The following is a 9,838-nucleotide window of genomic DNA, read 5'->3' as shown; positions in this document are numbered from 1 at the left end:
ATGTAAATAGAGCCCACACCATTATTATGCCACTACCAGCTTGCACAGTGCCTTGTTGACAAATGGGTCCATGGCTTTATGAGGTCTGCACCAAACTCGAATCCTACCATCAGCTCTCACAAACTGAAATTAGGACTCATCCAATCAGACCATGATGTTACAGTTGTCTAGGGTCCAACCGATATGGTCACGAGCCCAGGAGAGGCACTGCAAGTGATGTTGTGCTGTTAGCAATGATACCTGCATCAGTTGTCTGCTGCCATAGCCCATAACACCAAATCTCACCTCATTGTCCTAATGAATACATCCATCATATGTCCCTCACTGATTTCTGCAGTTATCTCATGCAGTGTTACTTGTCTGTTAGCACTGAAAAATCTACAAAAAGGCTGCTGTTCTCAGTCGTTATGTGTAGGCTGTCAGCCACTGTGTTGTCCAGGGTGAGAGATAATGCCTGAAGTGTGGTATTCTCCGCACACACTCTTGACGCTATGGATCATGGAATACGGAATTCCCTATTGATTTCCAAAAAGGAATGTTCCATGCATCTAGCTCCAACCACCATTCCATGTTCAAAGTCTGTTAATTCCTGTCGTGAAGCTGTAATATCAGAAACCTTTTCACATGGATCACCTGAGAACAAATGACAGCTCTGCCAATGCAACACCCTTTTATTCCTTGTGTATGGGATACTGCTGCCATCTCTATATGAGCATATTGCTACCCCATGACTTCTGACACCTCAGAGTAGTTTTCAATGTAAATTATGAGGTTGGTTGTAGTTTCAGTTTGGAATGAGTTTCCTGTACTCAAAAACATAAATTTTCTAACTCTATGTCATCCCTTAAGTGAGAACCTTTCAGAATATTTGATCAAAGTGGCAACAAATATCAGGTAAACATAGCAGGATAATTCTTCGCTGCTCCAGGCAGTAAGTTGCCAAGTATATTCCAGGATATTGTCATGTCTCTAGCTGGTGATGGGAAAAATTTGTCCACATATATGTATCCTGTGTGTCTCCTACTTGCTTTTGATATACATTGAACAGGCAGCTGCCTAGTTAACCAAATGAATAGGCCAAGGAATTTTCTGTGTGTTTCTGTAACTAGGGGTCAAAGATAAAACATAATTTTGAACAGTTTTCAGATTCATCAACTGCAGCCAAAACATCATAAATTAAGATTAGGAAGAATTATGTGGATGGCCCAGTTCTTCAGGAGCTGTTGAAATCATTTTTTTATGTCTTAAGTGAATGAAAGCTGAAAAGCTCATTTGCTGGACACAATTCAATAGCAGCTATTTGTTGCATCATTATAACTAATACTTACTTTTTGACAGGGAAGAAGCTCCTAAACCATATGTTAGTTGCATTGACACCCCATGGCCCCACTCACTGGACAGGTACCCCACGACAGTTAGTATATAAATTATTTACTCTGTCTATGTTTGTTTATCTGAATGTAAATTCCTGTTGGAATTAAATCCCTTTGGTCAGGAATCATTACTACAAGGCTCAATACCACCAGCAGCTTTAGTGATAGCTAAAAAAATGTCCTTGGATAAAATATGAGATATTGAACTGAACTGACAGAGCACTGAAACACCTAAGATGAAACAAGGCATTTTGAGTAGATGACTTTTCCTAAAAATTATTGAGATCCTCAGGAGAAAACAATATGACAAATCTATTCCACTGGGTATACAAAATACATGACACAGGAAAAATACCCACAGACAAAAAAAATGTAATAATTCCAATACAAAAAGTGGCAGTTGCTGACAGATGAGTCTGTTACTGAATTATTGGACTAATAAGTTATGGTTTAATGACACAAATTATTTACAGAAGTATTGAAGGAAAAACCTAGTAGAAATTGGCCTCAGGGATGATCATTTTGGAATCTGGAGAAATGTAGGAACACGTGAGGCAATACTGACCCTACCTTGCAAGGAACCCCTGGAGTTCGAGGTCACAAAATGATGTTTATGGCATTTGACACCTCCACATCTTGTCAATTGTGCAATCACAATATTGGCTTCTAATGGCAACAGGGGGCAGGACTGGAGGTATCCAATGGTGAGCACAGCATGATGCTATAGAGTGTAGTTGAAATGATTATTCGACAAGTAACTCACAATAGTGCTACAATGCTAGTGGTGTTGATACAAAGCAAAATAAGGGAAGCAATAAATAAAGTAAACATTGCACTATATCTACAACAGTTGCCAAAGTTGACATTTTGTCAGAAAGGAACTCAAGGAGTTTTATAGAGTGAGAAAGAAATGGCAGATAAAATATTACTGTTTCTGCAAGATGAGGTTGTGGAATTTGTTACACTCGACTCTGTGGGCAACATACATGAGGAGTACAATGATGATGATATGAGGAGTACAATGATGATGATGCATGCTTAACAAGTGGAAGTGATATTGAAATCGGTGTCGAGCCATGTAGTTCATCATCCTTGTCAGACAGGGAGCCACAAATCCCATCTCCAGTGAAATGTAATAAAAGACTATCACTGTCCATGGAATGGGTACTAAGCATAATTACGAACAAGGAAATTCATCTACAGACTACTTAAAAAAAAAAAAAAAAAAAAAAAAAAAAAAAAATTATGAAAAGATTTCGAATATGTCTGCAGCAATATGACCATGTAGTGCATCAGAAAAACTACAAATATCCAAGGGAGGACAAGGGTCACTTGCTACAAAAACTAGTGTTTGCTTGGTTCAAGGATGCTCGAGACAATTTACAGGATGTGTATGAAAATAACCTACTATGTTAAGCACATCAAATTGTGCATGACAGATTACAGTGATTTCAAGGGAAGCAGAGGCTGGTTGCGTAACTTCAAACATTGCTACAGAATTTGAAGATGTAAGCTAAGCAAAATGTCAACTTGGTGAAGCAAAGGAAACTGCGGAATCAGCCCAAAAATTTGTAGATGAGATAAACAAATTTATCTCATAGTTCAGTAAGGAATTTGTTTTCAACTTCGACCAATCATCATTTGAAGAGGAAATGCATATGAAAGGAACCCTGGAAGTTAAAGGTACCAACAGAGCTGTACCACGACCAAGTAACATCAATGCCTTAACATTTTTTGTAAACAATTATGCCAACTGTTAATATGGATAGTAAATTGGCTGGAAAGATATTTATTGTGCTATGAGAAGTTGGAGGTGCTCTGCCCCCTACAATTCTCTCTTCTAAGCGTAGTATTGCAAGGACAGTAGGAGTAAGGAATATTTACGTCACAGGAAGCAAGACTGGAAATTGGTGGAAGAGAACTACAACTACTGTAACTGTGGAATCTCTTGTTTTTGGCCAATTGCTCATCAAATGTAACCTGTTTTTGCTCAGTTCCTGGTCTGTGTATGAAAATCATATCCTTTGAGAGCAAATAATCCCTCCTGAAAAATGTGTGGCATTGCAGTTCATGTCATCTGACAAATTCAGCATCTGGACGTTTGTTTTTCCATGGCCACAAAACATATTATCACATTATCAACAGCTGTACCTTAAAGGGTAGCCAGTTTCATGATAAGCTCCACGACAGACTGTTTTGCATCCAGTTGCATGCCATCACATTCCATCAGCTCTCATCACCCTGTTATACCAATATGATTCTATACACATTCTTTAAGGATGGATACCTAGCTGAACATCCTGCATGGTTTGTAACCCCCAAGGAGATCACCTTTAATCTTAATTGTGTGAATCTTTGTGAGCACTGTGGTGTGCCATTTTTCATTCAGTGTTTATGGTGCAAGTTAATGGTTTATTTTGAACATTCCTTGAATGTCAATGGTGTCTGTTTTGTGATGTGTAATACATACATCCCATGGAAGGTTGATCTCTGCACCTTCCAGACACTCATTTTCTGTTGCCCTCCTGATGCACACACAGCTAATGTTTTTCCCATCATAACTGTTAACACAACCCTTTCAAATTAAACTTATTGATACTGAACTTACAACCTCACTCTCAAGGGGTTCCTTGTTACAAATTAGGTTGAAGAATGGCAAACTTACATTTCTAGCATCATCAATTTTGAGAAAACGTTTGACAATGTTGATGGGAAGACACACTGAAATTCTGAAGGTAGCACGGAGAAAATAGAGTGAGTGGAAAGTTATTTACACTTGTATAAAACCCAGACTGTGGTTGAAGGATATGAAGGCTAGCAATTGAGGAGAAGATAGCAAGAGAGTATTGTAATCTCTTCCTGACATTATTCAATCTGTGAATTGGTTAACCAGTCAAGGATACCAAGGAGAAATTTGTGAAGGAAATTATACTTCAGAGGGAAAAGTTTTGCCAATGACATTGTAATTACGTCATAACAGCAAAAGACATACAGAAACAGTTGAACAGAACAACAAAAGTAGAACACAGATGATGAAATGTAGTTGAATTAAACCAGATGTTGCTGAGGAAATTAGATTAAGAAACAGGACACTAAATGTGGATGAGATTTGTTGTTTAGGCAGCAAAATAAGTGAAGATGGCTGAAGTAGGGAGGGTAGAAAAAACAGGATGCAATAGCAAGAAAAACATTTCTGAAAATAGGAAACTAGTTTACATCCAATATACATTTAAATGTTGGAAAGTTTTTTCTGAAGGTCTTTCTATAGAGTGTAACTTTGAACAGAAGTGAAATGTGGGTTATAAACAGTCCAGACAAGAAGAAAATAGAAGCTTTTGAAATGTGGTGCTTCAGAAGAATGCTGAAGATAAGAAAGGTACATTGGATATTGAGGAGGTTCTGAATATACTTAGGAAGGAAAGATATTTATTTTACAACTTGATTAAAAGTAGGAATTATTTGATAGGAAATGTCCTCGGGCATCAAGGAATCATGATTTGGTAGTGAATGGAGGTGTGTGTATGTATGGGGTGGAGGGTAAGAACAGTTGAGAAAGACCAATGTTTGAATAAGGTAAGAAGGTCAAAGTGGCAGCAGGTTGCAGTAGTTATTTGGAGACAATGCACTTGTTGGTTTAGCATAGAGAACTGCATCAAACCAGTCTTCGGACTGAAATTGACTGTTACAAGATATACATAATACTATAATGAAGTGTTCTTTTATCTCCAGTCTTTTGAATGCTCTGATGCAGCTCATCACGATTTCCTCTCTTGTGTAAACCTCTCCATTTGCACCAAATTTTTTCAGTTATATGATGCATGTATTTCAATATCTGTCTTCCCTATGGATTTTGCTCTTTACAGTTTACTCTGGAACCCTGGATGTTATCTCCTACTGTCATAAAATTTGTTCTTTCAGCCTGTCATAATTAATATTTTCCATATATCCTTTCATCATCATTTCTGCAGATGCTCATTTCTTATAAGTCTCTAAATTTACATCACCCTTCTGAAAAATCCCACCTCAAATGAATCAACTCTTAGTTTTCCAATTTTCAGATGAAAGTATAATCGTGTCACAAAATATGTCAAAGGTGAAAGCTGCTTTATAAAAGTTTTAGAATGAGTCATTCCAATAGTAATGTAACCCAAAGGCAATTCATCTAGAAGGAGAAAACATCGAGGAGCAGCCAGTACCTTGGCTGTTTTGAGATTTTGTAAAGAGGCGCTAACTTGTGAAGTCAAGGTAGCATGTCAAAAGTGAGATGTAGATGGGAATGAGTCTACAAAAATGCATTATACTATTGGGAACTTTCATCCAGAATGTGCTAACTTTCAGTAAAATTGTGAACATTGAAAGATAGATGGCAGCGAACTTATTATTTATCAAATTGTAACACAGAGAACATGTGCAGTGACTGTCATTTTGCTTGTGTACCAGATGATTTGTTATGCAAATTATCTATGAAATTAACAGGGGCAGTTTTAGGTCCATGTTACACAATCTGCCAAGCTGAGGGGAGTGCCTGTGGCACCACAACTGTAAGATTTCCATATAGGACATATCACAGTCAGTAGCAGTTGTCTGCGGCCTCTGGTGCCCAGATGCAAGATTTCTATACTGTGCATATTGCAGTAATTGTAGCAAGAAACAAATTAAGGCAGTGAGCAATACGTTGCTGAGAAGAGGTAGTCCCGTACAACAATGAAGAATTTGGCACATGCCTACAACTATTTCTGATTGTCAGCTGATCCAACACTGTTTCTGAGCATTCAAAAGGAAGGTAACATCAGTTTCCGAGAAGTTCAGACTCATTTTGCATGTCATCAGAAGATGTAATGAAATTAAAATTAGGATCACCAACTGAGTCATATTCAGCTAGAAGTGGAGTACTATTTAACATAATAATATGTTGTAACAATTACACTATGTTAATTGTCATATAAAATTTCTGATACCTTAGAGGCCACTCTAGTGTGGAAAATCAGCAACTAATTGTAAAGCAAACATCACCAATTGTGAAACACTGTGTAGAAAGCTTGGTGGACCTCTTACTGTTACTTTGGTTTCTCTCTGTCTCAAGTGCACTACACGTTGGCACAGCCATTCATCAGATGCATCCCACTTCCACTGACAAAGCAATATCAGCGATTATACCATAAGTACACAAGTATATGATACTACTTGTTATTTTGATTGTTGGAGACTCAATGGTAGTTTCGCTTACTGATGACATATTTCAGAAAATACAGATGCTAATGTCAGTGTTTTACACTCATTTTTACATGTGCTAATGGTAGCTGCTTCTCCTTTCACACTAGCAGAAGCACGAATTGGATTTGCTCTGCACACACTCATGAGACCTATCTCTTTGCGGGTTTTTGAACCCACTATTCTTCTAGGATTTCAAACTTCCTCTCAAGCCGATGAAAGCATTCTTATGGAAAATTAGAAAATTATTTATAAGTTCATCATGATCAAAAGAATGAAATGTGCCATCTCCTTGTTATGTTTACAGGATAATCATGCTTGAAACTGAAAAATAAAGAGAAGAAAATCACATCTGGTGAATGAGTTCCTCAGTTTGACACAAAAATAATTACAATAGTTACTGAAGAGTAGGTCCATCCAAATAATTCCCCCTGCTCCTTATCTACGATATCTGAGTTACAGTCAGTGAGTCTGGATATTATTCCTACCTCTGCTTTAGATCAAAATCACTGGTCTATGCTTTATATATTTCAGCAGTCAGTCAATGCAGTAGCAGCCACTGTCACAATGTCTACGAAATGCAAGCCTTCGAAGTGCTAACCATCTTAGTACATCAGCTGTGCGAATGTATTCCTCCTGTCACTGGTTTAATGGAGAATTGGCAACACTGTAAAATACATTTGGCAACTACATGACCATTGATTTACTTCCAGATGTGACTCAAAATTGTTCTGCTAAATAAACTTGATATTTTGTTGTCATTTCCAATAAAGAATCTGAATGATTCTCACTTAAGGTGTAACATTAGGGTGTCAGATTCATGGTTTGATTCCAGGAAGGTCATTACACACGGACCCTATAAGTAATCTCATACATAATATTACTAAATTACCTTTGTTTATCAATAATAAAACAGTGAGAGTATGCTACTAGCAGTACTGTCTTGCTAGTTAGTAATAGGGTGGCCGATTTGTGCAGTATACCCTGCATCAGCTCTAGGTTCTAATCTCACTGAGGCCTAAACGTTTAGTCTGCTTTTCACTGCTTCTCTTGCCAAGCTATAAGCTTCCAGACTTTTTTTTAAAAAAAAAAAAAAAAAAAAAAAAAAAAAAAAAAAAAAAAAAAAAAAAAAAAAAAAACATTAAGAAAATCTTAATTTTATCAACTTAAGTTGGATTGCAATTTAGACCAAGTCCTCCTAGATCTAAAGGTCAAAAATCGTAAAAATTGTAACTTTGTATCGTTGTTGAAACCCCAAAATGCTTCTTGGGTAGAACACAGGACTTCACTATATGCAGACCACATTGGGCTCAAAAGTGCATAATATCTTGCTAATTCTTAATGTTGTGGGCAGGCCCACGCTGCAGGTAATACTTATTTTATTAAATTAGACTTCTGACATAAGGGTGCCCATAACTTTTAATACATTTTATCAGAAAAGCACTTTTTATAGCATTTCTTGTTGATTTACTGATTATAGCAGAAAACCATAAGAGAGAAAGTAATCACCGACAATATATTCCTTTCTCCTACCATTAACTAAAACAGTCTGACAATGGTCAGGCAGTTTATGAATTCCACACTTGTAGAAAGCTACTGGTTTAGAGATAAAGATGTCGTCAATCCAAGTTTAAAGTGCATATCTGTCCACAAATAAATTTTCTTGATAATTGTACAGTATGGAGAAGTGTAATCTACCCCTCTCACACATCATTTGTTGATTGTCACTGACTTCATAATTAACTCTTTTAATAAGCTTTGAGAGGAGTAAAATTTACAATAAACTTTTTACTTATCTTCTTTTCTCATAGTTGGCTCCAGCTTCTTCACGTCTAAGGGCTGATTCCTTGAAGCTGAAATTTTTGACTTTATAGGTTCTCATGGTTCCAATTGATGTAAATAATGATGAAGTATTGCCTGAGCAGTTAATTTTATTCTCTCACATTTTTCTATACCACACTGCCTTTACAATTTCCACTTCAAAACCGAAAATTAAATTTTTATTGCCAAAAATAAGTGATTTCTTTTTATGGATTATGGCCTGAAATATACCACATCATGTACAAAATCATATTATTTTTGAAAAACATTTGAGATAATATTAACCTGTTAAAAATGTGTAACTATTTTTGGTATCGCCTGCTTCTGTTGAGGAACATTAATGTTAGAGGAGGGTGTCTCTTTACAATATTTGTAAACAATGTGTTTACAATATTTTGTGACAGACTATAAGGTTTGTCAAATAGTGTACAAAATGAACCAAAAGATAGAATACAGATGTATAGAAGTATCTGATACATAATGTATGACAGAAAGAAAAAATATCTCCTGTACAAGTCATAATCTATACATGTATCAGGATGTGTCATTCAGATTTTCAGATCTGTGGAACATACTGTCTCAAGATAAATAATATAAAGTCAAAACTACGACATTACAACACTAAACTATATAACTACATACAGAGACAGTGCAAATTACTCGAATTACAAATTACAAAATTTACATCCATAAAATTACACCTTCAAAATCTTCAAAAGAGAAGAGAGAGAAAAATTCAGTGACTTAATGTACGACAAGCAAGCAGACTCAAAAAATTCACAATTATGGGTATAGACCAGAAGACTACACTCAATCATGAGTAGGACTATAGCACAAAATCAATCAGCCACATAAACCAGAGTATTTAATGATATGTTGACTCATGAAAGCACAAATTAATGAAAAATTATTAGAGCCTAAGCCTATGATTTGGGGTCAACCCATGAAACCAAACCACACCGGGTACAAACCAGCAAAAAATGTTTAAACACAACAAAATGAACAAAGTTCATAATTATATCAATTGGTTTAATCATATGTAAAGAGTAATTATAACACATGTCTAGCCTCAATCAATAGTTCCAAGCTCTCCCTGAGTACACACACAAAGTTGTGATGACCAGGGGTACCCAAAACAGAGTTAGACAGAGTCTGCCCCCAACTCAAGCTCCAATGAGATACAATATTTCAATATTCAGGATAAATACAAGCAAACAGAATCATAATTAGCTTTCAATGATGACATAATCAAGTAGCTTGAAGACCAAAATCAGTGTAATGAAATCAGACATGCATACATCTTGTTATATTGTCTATACTAGTAAATGTCTTCCACACAATTTGCTAATGGCTCATACAAATTGACCTACATACATAAAAGCCTAGAAGATTCATTTACAATTAATGAAAAAAATACATACTGATTTTAAAAT

This window comes from Schistocerca piceifrons, chromosome 4 (assembly GCF_021461385.2).
Source record: "Schistocerca piceifrons isolate TAMUIC-IGC-003096 chromosome 4, iqSchPice1.1, whole genome shotgun sequence".
NCBI lineage: Eukaryota > Metazoa > Arthropoda > Insecta > Orthoptera > Acrididae > Schistocerca > Schistocerca piceifrons.
The sequence above is the reverse complement of the archived record's forward strand: the minus strand, read 5'-3'. Positions refer to the sequence as shown.